The sequence below is a fragment of the Scyliorhinus torazame genome, chromosome 10 (genome assembly GCF_047496885.1).
Source record: "Scyliorhinus torazame isolate Kashiwa2021f chromosome 10, sScyTor2.1, whole genome shotgun sequence".
Taxonomy (NCBI): Eukaryota; Metazoa; Chordata; class Chondrichthyes; order Carcharhiniformes; family Scyliorhinidae; genus Scyliorhinus; species Scyliorhinus torazame.
The window spans coordinates 142,580,771-142,594,017 of NC_092716.1; positions in this window are offsets into that span (position 1 = coordinate 142,580,771).

Genomic DNA, 13,247 nt, shown 5'->3' on the forward strand with positions numbered 1-13,247 from the left:
TTCCTGGGCATGGTCAACTTCCTTGGGAAGTTCATTCCCAACCTGGCTTCTCATACAACAAATATGCGCCATCTCGTAAAAAAATCGACAGAATTCAACTGGCACCAATCGCATCAGCGGGAATGGGAGGAGCTCAAGCACAAACTGGTCACGGCACCAGTGCTGGCCTTCTTTGACACGACTCGCCCTACAAAGATCTCAACAGACGCCAGCCAATCTGGTATTGGAGCGGTACTCCTGCAAAAAGACAGCACGTCGTCATGGGCCCCGGTTGCATATGCCTCACGAGCCATGACCCCTACCGAACAGCGCTACGCGCAAATCGAAAAAGAATGCCTGGGCTTGTTAACTGGACTGGACAAGTTCCACGACTATGTGTATGGCCTGCCACGATTTACGGTCGAAACTGACCACCGCCCCCTGGTCAACATCATTAACAAAGACCTGAACAACATGACTCCTCGCCTCCAGCGCATCTTACTTAAACTCAGGAGGTACGATTTTGAACTGATCTACACTCCGGGGAAGGAGCTCATCGTGGCGGACACTCTTTCCCGAGCAGTGAGCACACCACCAGATGCGGAGGGGTTCGTGCGTCAAATTGAGGCACACGTAACTCTGACAGCAGCAAATCTGCCAGCTGATGATCCTAGTCTGGCCCACATACGCGCAGAGACGGCGACTGACCCCCTTCTGCAGCGAGTGATGCGCCACATGACGGAAGGGTGGCTAAAAGGGCAGTGCCCCCAGTTTTATAATGTGCGAGATGATCTCACCAACATAGACGGGGTCCTTATGAAATCACACAGGATCGTTAGTCCGCACAGCGTGCGCCAGATGATTCTTCATCAACTACACGAAGGCCACTTGGGCGTCGAAAAATGCAGACGAAGGGCCCGGGAGGCGGTATATTGGCCGGGTATTAATGAAGACATAGCCAACATGGTGCTCAACTGCACAACCTGTCAGAGGTTTCAGCCGGCGCAACCTCCGGAAACACTTCTACCACACGAGATGGTGACGTCCCCCTGGGCGAAGGTGGGTGTTGACCTATTTCACGCGCTCGGCAGAGATTACATTGTTATTATAGACTACTTCTCAAACTACCCGGAAGTCATGCCTCTCCATGATCTGACGTCGTCCGCAGTCATTGGGGCCTGCAAGGAAACATTTGCTCGCTATGGCATTCCAAGGACTGTCATGTCAGACAATGGACCCTGTTTCGCCAGCCGTGAATGGTCGTCCTTTGCCGCAGCATATGGTTTCACTCATGTGACATCCAGCCCTCTGCATCCACAATCGAACGGGAAGGCTGAAAAGGGTGTCCACATCGCCAAGCGGCTCCTGTGCAAGGCGGCTGCTGCCGGATCGGACTTTAACCTTGCCTTGCTGGCCTATCGATCGGCCCCGCTATCCACGGGTCTCTCGCCAGCGCAGCTACTAATGGGTCGCTCCCTCAGGACGACGGTACCTTCCATCCTGGCACCAACAACAGACCATGAGGCGGTTCTTCGGAACATGCAACTGCAGCGTGATCGCCAGAAAAGTCGGTACGACACACGAGCGACGGACCTGCCCCCCCTGTGACAAAGTACGCGTCCATCAACCGTATGGTGGCTGGTCAGCACCGGCCGAAGTCCTCCGACAAGTGGCTCCCCGCTCGTTCCTGGTTCGCATGCCGGATGGTTCCGTGCGCCGCCGCAATTGGCGCGCCCTTCGCCGACTTCCACGCTCACAGCCACACAGTACGCACACGCCAGATCCTCAACAGGCTTCCGAGGATGACTTTGTGGAGCTGCCGCACATCACGCCCTTTCCATCGCCACCCATGGCCATGCCTGCACAGCAGCCGGTGGTTCTTGATCCACCCTTGAGGCGGTCAACCCGAACTCGTCGCAAGCCCATTAGACTGGACTTATAATACCGTTCATATGTTTAACAAGTTGCACAATTTTACATGATAACCTGTTGTTGTTTATCGTTCCAGATGTCGTCTGACTGGACAACTGTTCAAGTTTTTTTTTTTTCTTCTTCTCTCGTTCGCATTTATGTTATGTTATGGTACAACTTGGTTCATGTGACGCACCCGACATCGCCCCATGTACATAGTTCCGTCATATGCACATGCTGCACACGACACACACACACTCTTAGATGCACTCACGACACGATCATATTTATTACCACGTAGGCACATATCTTTGTAAAAAGGGGGGATGTCATGATATTCAAACACACACATCATGATGGACACACTAACAGGCAAATCAGAGTACACAACACCACAACCAATCACAGACAAGAACACCAACCACATAAAAAGCACGAGCACGACACCTGGTGGTCAGTAGGTCTGGGGAGAAGGGAACAAGAAAGAGCTGTTAAAACATCACAAGCAGGGAACCCCCACGTGCAGAGTGCAAAGACCAAACTGTAAATAGTAAGTTTAAATAAAATAGCGTTGTACCATATGCAACCGTGTTGGCTCATCTGTGTGTCAGAACACCCAACACCACAGACGTGAGAGAAAAAGGAAAACTCCTTTACCCTCAGCCGTGTAAACCTCCAGGGGTCTACGCCCCCCCCATCTGCTCCATAAAGCCCTTCAACTCCTTTGCCGCCGCCGGCCTCTTCCCTGTCCTGGATTTTAAGTGGTCCAATTCAGGTTCAATAACCGTATTGAAGTCCCCCCCCCCATGATCAAGTTGTGTGACTCAAGGTCCGGGATTTGCCTAACATGCGCCTCATAAAATCCACGTCGTCCCAGTTCGGGGCGTAGACGTTCACAAGCACCACTCGGACCCCCTCCAGCTTCCCACTCACCATTATACACCTACCCCCTTTATCAGCAACAATTCTCCCAGCCTCAAATGCCACTCGCTTACTGATCAAAATTGCTACCCCCCCTGGTCTTCGAGTCCAGCCCTGAGTGGAACACCTGACTAACCCAACCCTTGCTTAATCTCATCTGATCTGAGACCTTTAGATGTGTCTCCTGGAGCATTGCCATGCCTGCCTTTAGTCCCTTTAAATGCACGAACATGTGTGCTCTCTTCACTGGCCCATTCAGACCTCTCACATTCCACGTAATCAGCCTGGACGGGGGCCTACCCCCCCCCCCCCCCCCCCCCCACCGACTAGCCTTCACCCTTTTTAGGCCAGCCCCGAGTCCGCGCCCCCCCCGCTTCCCTGGGCACCCCCTTCAGCAGCCACCCCCCCAATTTCTCCCTTGCCAGCAAAGCAGCCCCCCCCCCACCACCCCACCCCCACCATAGCACCAGAAACCTAATCTCCAAAGTCAAACACCAACTCAACACTAGTTCACCCCCCACCCACGCTTCCGAGAGTCAGCTGACCCATGCTGCCCCCGATAACCCCCGCCCCTGGTGCCGATCAGACTTATTGTTCGGATCCCTCTCCCCACATAGAAAAAAAACCTATTTCCAGGATCACATTCCCCAGTAAGTAAACAACAGCTCTCAAGAATACATTAACATAACCATAAAGCAGAACAGACACACTCACTTAAAACAAAACCCAGTCTCCCCAAAGGATAATGCTAACTTCAGGGCCCCCCCCCCCCCACCCCGTATCAACTCCCTGCTAAACAAAGTGCCCTCCAACCATCCCTCCAGCCCCACTCTCTTGCCCAAGACTAAATACAATCTTGTTTAAAACAGAACACAATTACAAACCACCGCCACATCCCATCTTCGAAGCTTAAGTGTCTTTTAACTCAAGTCCAACATCTTCTCTTTAATAAATGTCCAAACATCATCTGCTGACTCAAAATAGTAGTGTCGATCTTCATGCGTTACCCACAGTCTCGCTGGATATAACCCCAAACTTCACCCCCTTCTTAAAGAGGGTCGCCTTTGCCCGGTTGAACCCCGCACGTCTCTTCGCCCTCACTGTTCTCCCACTTGCTGCTCTGTTCCTTCTTAACCCAACGCAAGACGCGCCCCTTCTCTGAAAAACGTTGGAAAATGGACCACCTTGGCCCTCGGCGGGTCATTCGCCTTGGGCTTCCTTGTGTTATGGGCGAGGCGTTTTCAGAACTCCAAAATGTATCATGGAGTTCAACCAACCTTCCCCTTTAATGTATTGTTGCTTTTCTGAGCACACAGCTTGTTCTCCAGGTGTGGGATTTACAGCAATTATGGACAAATGGTTTTTAAAACACAAAACAATGTTTATTCCATTAACTCAACTTAACCTCTTAAATAAACATTGGATCTCTTAACACCCCTTACTTCAAAGATAACCCAGAAAATATTACAACACTAAATAATCCTTCAGTTATTCCTTTCAACATCCAAGAGAGACTTAATACCTTTAAACAGAAACACATCAGGTTAAAGGCTTTACTATTATGAGTTTAAATTACCCAAATGATCCAGAGATAGTCTTTCATGGCAGAGATCACAGCAGATCCTGCACAGACACACCCCAAGCTCTTTTCCTCAAACTGAAACTAAAACAATGCAAAATGGCTGATCTAAAGCCCAGCTCCACCCACACTCTGACATCACTGCATTTCTTAAAGGTACATTTCTTAAACATCCATTTCTTAAAGGCACTCTCACATGACACTCCAGGGGTCGAGGGAAAGCCCCCGCTCCCATCAACGACTCCAGCATTCCCGACACATATGCTCCGGCATCTGGTCCCTCAATACCTTCAGGAAGGCCAACGATTCTTAAATTCTGCCTCCTGGTCCTGCTGTCCAGCTCCTCCAGCTTCTCCTGCATCTTCTTGTGGCGGTCATCTAGCACCTCCACCTTGTGCTCCAATACAGTTATCTCGTCCTCTTGGTTGGAAAGTTTTAACCCGATCTCCTGAATCGTTTTCCCCTGGGCCGCCTGAGTCACGACCATTTGATCGATCGATGCTTTCATCCGGTCAAGCATATCCCTTTTTAGCTCGGCAAAGCAACTCTTGAAAAACTCCAGCTGCTGCTCCTTCGGCCGCCGCACCCTGGTCCTTGCCGTCTGCCATACTTTGCCGCACTGCCCACTCCACTCACTTCCCTCTATCGGGACTAATTTGTTTCACACGGCCACTTCTAGTCCAGCTATCCATATATCGGAGGGGAAATCCTCCTCACTATTGCTCACTCCACCGATTTATTTCATAAAGTCCACAAAAATCCAGGAAAAAAGATCCGAAAGTCCGTTTCAGGCGGGAGCTATCGAATGTGCAACCTACTCCTCCATGGCCGCCACCAGAAGTTCACTTTCTCATTTCTAATCCTGAATGGAAGCCCTACTCACCCTTTCCTTAGCCTAGACTGGTCCCCGATCTTCAAATGCATTTCTTGTAAAAAGGCCACATCCACCTTCAAGCTCCTCAGATGCGCCAATGCACGCAAAGGTTTGACTGGCCCATTCAGGCCCTCACATTCCATGTGCTCACCCCCCACTGCGCTCCCATTAGCTAGCCCGTCCATATAGCCTGGCAGCCCTCGCCCATGGCGCTAAACATCATATCCCCGACTTGATTCCCCTCCCTCCCGTTCGCACACTTTCATAGTGCAAACAACAGTAAAATAAGAAAAATGTGCATTCACCCTCCAGCATCCCACCAAAGAACCCCACAAAAAACAACACCTCAAAGAAGAGAGGCTCTTCCCTGATCATCTCCCAAAAAAGAAAAACAATAGAACAGAAAGGCAGAGAGTACCAGCATCTCTTCAAACCTCTTCCAAAGTTCAATGTCCTCCCTCTCCAGTTCATTGTCTCTCAAAAACTCCATTGCCTCCTCCGTTGTCCCAAAATGATGCTCACAGCTGTTGTAGGTCACACAGGGGCAGGCCGGGTACAGCATCCCAAACTTCACCCCATTCTTAAAGATGGCAGCCTTGACTCATTTCAACCCGGCTCTCAACTTGGCCAGTTCCGCACCCAGGTCTTGGTATACCCGGAGTTCATTACATTCCCAGGTAAATCTCGTCGTCTGCCTGACCCACCACAAGATCTTCTCTTTATCTAGGAGCCAATGGAACCTCACCACCATCGCCCTTGGCCGCTCATTTGCCTGCAGCTTCCCTATCAGTTGCCTATGCACCCAGTGAACCTCCAAGGCACCCGGTCAACCTCCAGGGGCTGGTCGAAGGTCCCCTCCCCCATCAGCTGCTCTAGCATTTTGTCTATATATGAGCCTGCATACGCTCCTTCGCTGTCCTCTGGCATCCCAACAATTCTTACATTTTGTCTCCGGGATCGGTTCTCCAAATCTTCTACTTTCTCCTTAAGTCGCTTCTGGATCTCCCACAACATCCATCGGCTGCCAACGAGGTAAGCTGCTCCTCATGTTCCCCCAACCCTCTCCTCCACTTTCTGGATCACCTGAGTCTCCAGCCTCTGCTCTACCCGGTCGATCCTCGCTTTCAGCAGGTCTATCACCTTCATCAGTTCCTCCTGAGCCTCCCTCCTCAGCTGGCTGAACTTCTCGTTCAGAAAGTCCACTAATTGCTCCGTCAGCCATTGGACTGGTAGGGCCGATCCCTTACTCTCCACCATCTTTCCCTGAGTCACACAAAGAGTTTCTTGCTCTTGCAGCTCCTTCCTCTGGACTCACTTCTGGTCCGCGGATCCATCCACCGCCAACACCAATGGTGTATAACTTTCCTCCACCACCTCTAAACCTTTTTCCACCAAAACATCTGCCCGGCAACCGGGGAAACGACCAAAATAAAACGCCTCGAGCGGGAACTGCCAAATGCGTGACCAACCATTCACTCCATAGCCATCTCTGGAAGTCCTGGCATGGAGAATTCCACGGACAGTGTCTGAAGAAAACAATTGAGTTGCTAATAAAGAGGAACACAACTCGAAGGAGCACAAAAAATAAATCAAATGGAGATAACCAAGTCCCAGAAACACAGAGTAATAATACCATTCCTGTGACAGACAGAGATGTGAAAGAACTGAGAAGCCGCAAAACTGTCTGAATTTATGGTCAGAGACTTGAGCTAGGGGAGAAGGAATAACAAGTAAAGATTGTATTGCAAATAGTTGTACTCCATTGGAAGGGAGGACATTTTTATTTTGCGAAGAGGGATGTTACATGATGTTGTATATGCCTGCATCCCACTGTGGTGTAAAGGTGCTCACCCATGGTATGATATATGGAGACACATGGGGCTGGATTCTCTGTTATTGGGACTATGTCCCCACGCCGTCGTAAAGACTGTGGACTTACACGCCAGAAAAACTGGCATGAAAGGGCCACATATTCCTAGCCCTGCAGGGGGCTAGCAGGTACCCAGCATAAATCTAGCAGCTTCTGCTGCAGATATGGGTCTCTGCACTTCCTGGTCAGAGGCCGCGCATGCGCACGCCAGCGGCCTCCAGCAGCCGCGCCATGCTCCATGGCGGACTCAGACCGCGGAGCCGGACACTAAAAATAGACCCCCCGATCGGCCGTGTGCCCGACCCTGACCGCCCGCCCAAACATTGCCCGGCCGCGTATAAGGCCCTCCCTGCCCTCCGATCGGCCCGCCCCCGACCAGACTGAGTCCGCAGCCGCCACGCTAGTTTCCCGACCGGCTGGACCATGAGTGGTCCATGCCGTCGGGATTTCGACCAGTCGGGGACGGAGAATGGCGATGCGGACCTCCAGCAATGGCCCCAGGTAGGTATGGCGCGAGTACGGCGCTTTTCGGGGCCCGCAGAATCGGGAAACTGGCGCTGTCCCGATTCTGTGCAGGGTAATGGATTCTCCGCTCCGGCGCCGACCACGATTTCACTGTCGGGGTGCGGAGAATCAAGCCCATGGTATTACACTCAGGGACAACATTCTAGAAGCAACTGGTGGTAGTTTGAGACAGTTAGTGACAGTCAGAATCAGATCCATGCATGGTGAGCAGAACCATGCATGCCAGTAACCTGGGATTTGTAAATAGTTAAAGACAAACAATAAAAGGCTCATGTTTAAACTTATGAATATCAAGATCTCATTATTGAGACATAAAATGAACCCATAACACAACATAATATTCCAGCAATTCTCTCTCTCCTCACATAGCAAAAGACAGGAAAGATCCCTAAAAGTGGTATTCAAAGGGATCATCAATTAATGATGCATTAGTTGGTGGCTGATGCTTTTTGATTGTTGCTACACTACAAGTATTTCCAAGTTGCTAAAGTCTACAGGGAGGAGCGGTGTGTTAGGTCCTGAAGTGTAATAGCACTATCTTGTGGCCATTTGTGTGTATATGTATATATAGTCAAACTGGAATAAACTCATTTTACAGTTGGGTTCTTTAAACTCGAAGTGCTGCACACTGTCTCTTTTCTGCCCTGCAAAGGTACATCTGACAACAAGGTGGCATTGATTCCGTAGCTGAACAAATCTGAGTTGGAGAAGCTTCTAGCAAACCGGTAAAGGAATTGTGAGTTATTTTGCTGAGAAATTGTTTTCAAAATCCAGTCTCAGTGAAAGGTTGTTTGTCCACATGGGTGGACTGACCTTTGAAGATGGACAACAGAGAGTACAGCTGTGACTAACTGTGGGGTGGTTAGAGATCTATTTCACCATGAATAATATCCTTAATGTTCCTGATAATCTAGCCATTTATCAGGCAGTAGGGGATAGGGAAAGGGTTATTTAGAACTGAATAAAGCCCAGAGGTGTATAAACCACTCAAGACTTTGTTTGCCCAAGGAGAAGCAAAAGACATGCTACAATTGGCGATCTTTTGTAAATTTGAGTAGCGCTGTGGTCCTAAACTATTGGAGATTGCAGAAAGTTATCTGTTTGGAAAAAGGAATCACTTACCTAGTGAGGACATTTATCGTGGCCTTGAAAAAACTGTCCATTCATTAACACTGCTGCCTGACAGTGCCAGGGTTCAATTTCACCTTAGGTCACTGTGTGTGTGGAGTTTGTATGTTCTCCCTGTGTCTGCGTGGGTTTCCTCCGGGTGCTTCTGTTTCCTCCCACAGTCCAAAGATGTGCTGTTTAGGTGGATTGGCCAAGGTAAAATTAATCCTTAGCGCCCAGGGAAGTACAGGTTAGGTGGGGTTACAGGGCAGCAGAATGGGCCTACGTGGGGTGCTCTTTCAGAGGGTTGGTGCAAACTCAATGAGCCAAATGTAGAGATTCTTTGATTCTATTATAATTTTGGACAATTTCTTTTTTTAATTCATTTACGGGATGTGGGCATTGCTAGTTAGGCCAGCATTTATTGCCCATCCCTATGGCCCTTCAGAAGGGGGTGGTGAGTTGCCTTCTTGGACTGCTGCAGTGCTTGAAGTGTAGGTACACCCACTGTGCTGTTAGGGAGGGAGTTCCAGGATGTTGCCCCAGCGACAGTAAAGGAGCGATAATATATTTCCAAGTTGGGGTGTGAAAGAATCTGTAATATTTTTGGACTACGCCAAGTTGTTAGATTCCTAACTGTGTAAAGTTGAAGGAATTTATAGTTTTCCTACTATTCAGTTACCAACAGCACTTTGCGATTACTGGACTCAGCAGAAATTTAAGTTAAAACTTCTCAGGTGCCAAAAGGAATTATTTTCTTTTTCTTTTATTGATTACAATTTGAAAGTCATTTAAAAGGCAATTCGTAGACAATTTGAAGCTTTCAGAGAATTAAAGACATTGGGCGAGATTCTCCGACTCCCCAGCAGGTCGGAGAATGGCCGTTGGCTGCCGTGAATTCCGCCCCCGCCACCCGCCGAAGTCTCCGAAGGGTGAAAAGTCGGCGGGGCGTCAATGGCGCCGCAGACCTCGGAGAATGGCACGGGTGGGCGCAAGGCCATCGATTTTGGGCCTGCCGATATTCTCCTGTCCGGATGGGCCGAAGTCCCGTCGACGTGATGATGGGTCACGTTGGCATAAATCAAACCTCCTTTTAATCGGCGTCAACCTGTGCTCAAGGTTTACGCCGACCGGGGAGGGGGATGGGGGGGTCCGTGCCGGGGAGGAGGATGGGGTCCGTGCCGGGGAGGAGGATGGGGGGGGTCCGTGCCGGGGAGGAGGATGGGGGGGTCCGTGCCGGGGAGGAGGATGGGGTCCGTGCCGGGGAGGGGGATGGGGGGGTCCGTGCCGGGGAGGGGGATGGGGGGGTCCTTGCCGGGGAGGAGGATGGGGTCCGTGCCGGGGAGGAGGATGGGGTGGGTCCGTGCCGGGGAGGAGGATGGGGGGGTCCGTGCCGGGGAGGAGGATGGGGTCCGTGCCGGGGAGGGGGATGGGGGGGTCCGTGCCGGGGAGGGGGATGGGGGGGTGTCCGTGCCGGGGAGGAGGATGGTGTCCGTGCCGGGGAGGAGGATGGGGGGGTTCCGTGCCGGGGAGGAGGATGGGGTCCGTGCCAGGGAGGAGGATGGGGGGGGTGCGTGCCGGGGAGGGGGATGGGGGGGTCCGTGCCGGGAAGGAGGATGGGGTCCGTGCCGAGGAGGGGGATGGGGGGGGGTCCGTGCCGGGGAAGGGGGGCGCGAGGGCAAGTGAGTTGGTCCACCTGGCCAGGTGCCAGCCTCCAACAGTTGGACCCATGCGGTCCATGCCACCTGGCTGGGGGGAGGAGGGGTTATGGGCAATGATGACATGTCTTCGTTCCCCTCCCCCCCCCCCCAACCAGGCCGCCATGTTTTCCGATCAGCCAGCGATGTTGGCCGCCGTGGCGGCAGCCGCTAATGTCTATGTTGCCCTGGATGAGGAGGAGGAGGAGCGTGCCAGAGAGGCGGCGCAGGCGGCAGCCGCCCAGGCTGGAGGGACACCTGACCGACAGGACGAGGAGGGGGAGGAGGACGTCGCGGCCCCACGGCAACGGAGGCACCCGAGGGCGCCCTGTGTGTACCAGCCCCGGCAGTCATACCAGGACCTCACGGACCGGGAATGCAGGAAGAGACTCCGGATGAGGCGGGAAACCGTGGCACACATCTGCCACCTGCTGGCACACCTGTCACCGCGTGGCACTGGCGGGGGACACCCTCTCCCCGTGTCCGTCAAGGTTACGGTGGCCCTGTACTTTTATGCAACCGGGTCATTCCAGGCACCGAGTGGGGACCTGTCCGGCATATCGCAGACATCGGTGCACCAGTGCATCCGGGCAGTGACAGACGCCCTATATGCCATGGCGCACCGCTACATCCGCTTCCCTGTGGACCGGGCCAGCCAAGATGCCCGGGCCGTGGGCTTCTCTGCCGTGGCCGGGTTCCCCATGGTCCAGGGCGCGCTGATGGGATGCACGTCGCCGTGTGGCCACCTGCAGATAACAGGGCCGTGTTCACCAATAGGAAGGGGACCTATTCGATGAACATACAGGTGGTCTGCGACCACCACATGATGATCCTGCACGTCTGTGCCCGTTACCCGGGCAGTGTACACGACTCATACGTGTTATCGCGGTCATCCATCACCGGCATGTACGAGGGACGCCATCCACGGCTGAGGGGCTGGTTGCTGGGCGACAGGGGCTACCCATTGCGATCGTAGCTGATGACGCCAGTACGGAGGCCACGCAATGAGGCGGAGAACCGCTACAATGATGCCCATGTAGCGACAAGGGGAGTGATAGAGAGGTGCTTTGGCGTGCTGAAGATGCGTTTCAGGTGCCTGGACCGCTCTGGGGGCGCCCTCCAGTATCGGTCTGATAGGGTCGGCCGCATCATTGTGCTGCGTCCTGCACAATATAGCCCAGCAGAGGGGCGATGTGCCGCAGGCAGAGGAGGGCGGAGTGGAGGGGCAGCAGGAAGAGGCGCAGTCCTCCACAGATGAGGGGGATGGGGGCAATGGTCAGGGCAGATGGGCTAGACACAGGCGGGTGGCTGTCCACCGTAACCGGCTGGCCCAGCGGGCACGGGACAGGCTGATAGACGCCCGCTTCACTGACTAGATGGGCGTGGGAATCGGGTAGTATGGCCACAGACCGCACACCATGGCAACAGCCGACCACCCACACCCCCCACCCATCCACCCACCCAACACCCTCACCCCCCTCCCCAACCCCACCCACCCCACCCGCATGCACACCACCCCCCCCGCCCCCCATTGCCGATCCACCTGCGGCACAACGCCGGGCTCACACAGTTGCCGGTGGACGCGTGCCTATCGCAAGCCATGGAGGATGATGACAACCCGCCCTGCGATGGGCTCCTGGCTCCACATCGTTGGACTATGTCTGACCCGTGGCCACAGTACCACCATCCATACGGACCATCCCTGCATGCGGCTGTGACACTGCAGCGCAGGGTCCCGTCCTCTGCCCGGGGGATGTTGATGGCGGCCCAGGGGGGAAGGGGGCAGACTCACCTGGGGCTGAGGTAAGACCACCCCTCACACACACACACTTGCGCTCAACGTACATGACACCCCCGCACTCTTTGGACAGAGCAGAAAGGCAGCTTCTGTAGGTGTAACATTGACTTTAATAACCAAAGGAGTTCATGCACGTGCTCTAGCCCCTAAAACTCATCTGTGCCCTGCACCCGTGCCAACTTACTCAGTGTCTAATTGTTTGGCCTTACGGGCCCTTTGACTACATCTACGTGGTTCCCCAGACAGCACAGCAGAACTGGAGGTGGACTCCTGTGATTCCTGCCCTCTGACACTGGATCCCTTTGGCGGCCATTTCCTGGGGCGACCTGGCCTAGATGGGCCATGCTGCGGCCCGGGCGACTGGGATGGCGAGCTGCCAGCCTGTCCTGCCCGTTGCCCACCCGATGCACCTGGGACGGAAGGGGGGGTGTCCGAGGTGTCGCAGTGTTCCGGGTACTCCCCTACAGGGGGACCCGGGACGGACCACAGCACCTCCTCCTCCCTCGGGGTGCCCGATGGCCCCCAGGCCTCTACATGGGTGGGGGATGCGAACGGACTGGCCATCCGACGCCCCCCCGACATCTGGCGCTGCCAGTCCTGGAGGCCCATGCTGGTATCGACAGGGGTCTGCAGGTTTGCAGCCATGGAGCTCAGGGGATTGGCAAACCCTGTCTGTGACTGTGCGACGCCGGCTCGCACATGGCCAATGGCGCCGATGCCCTCAGCGATGGCCTGCAGAGACTGGGCCATGGCCTGCTGAGACTGGGCCATGGCCTGCAGAGACTGGGCTATGGACTGCTGAGACTGGGCCATGGCGTTGAGCGCCTCTGCCATCTGGCGCTGGCACTGGCTCATGGCCTCCTGTGAGAGGGCAGCCATGTCCTGGGCCACAGACGCCGCCTGCACGGAAAGCCCCAGGCCTCGCAAACCGTTCCCCATGTCTGACACCATCGCACCCATTGCCTCCACCGCGGACGCCACCCGTG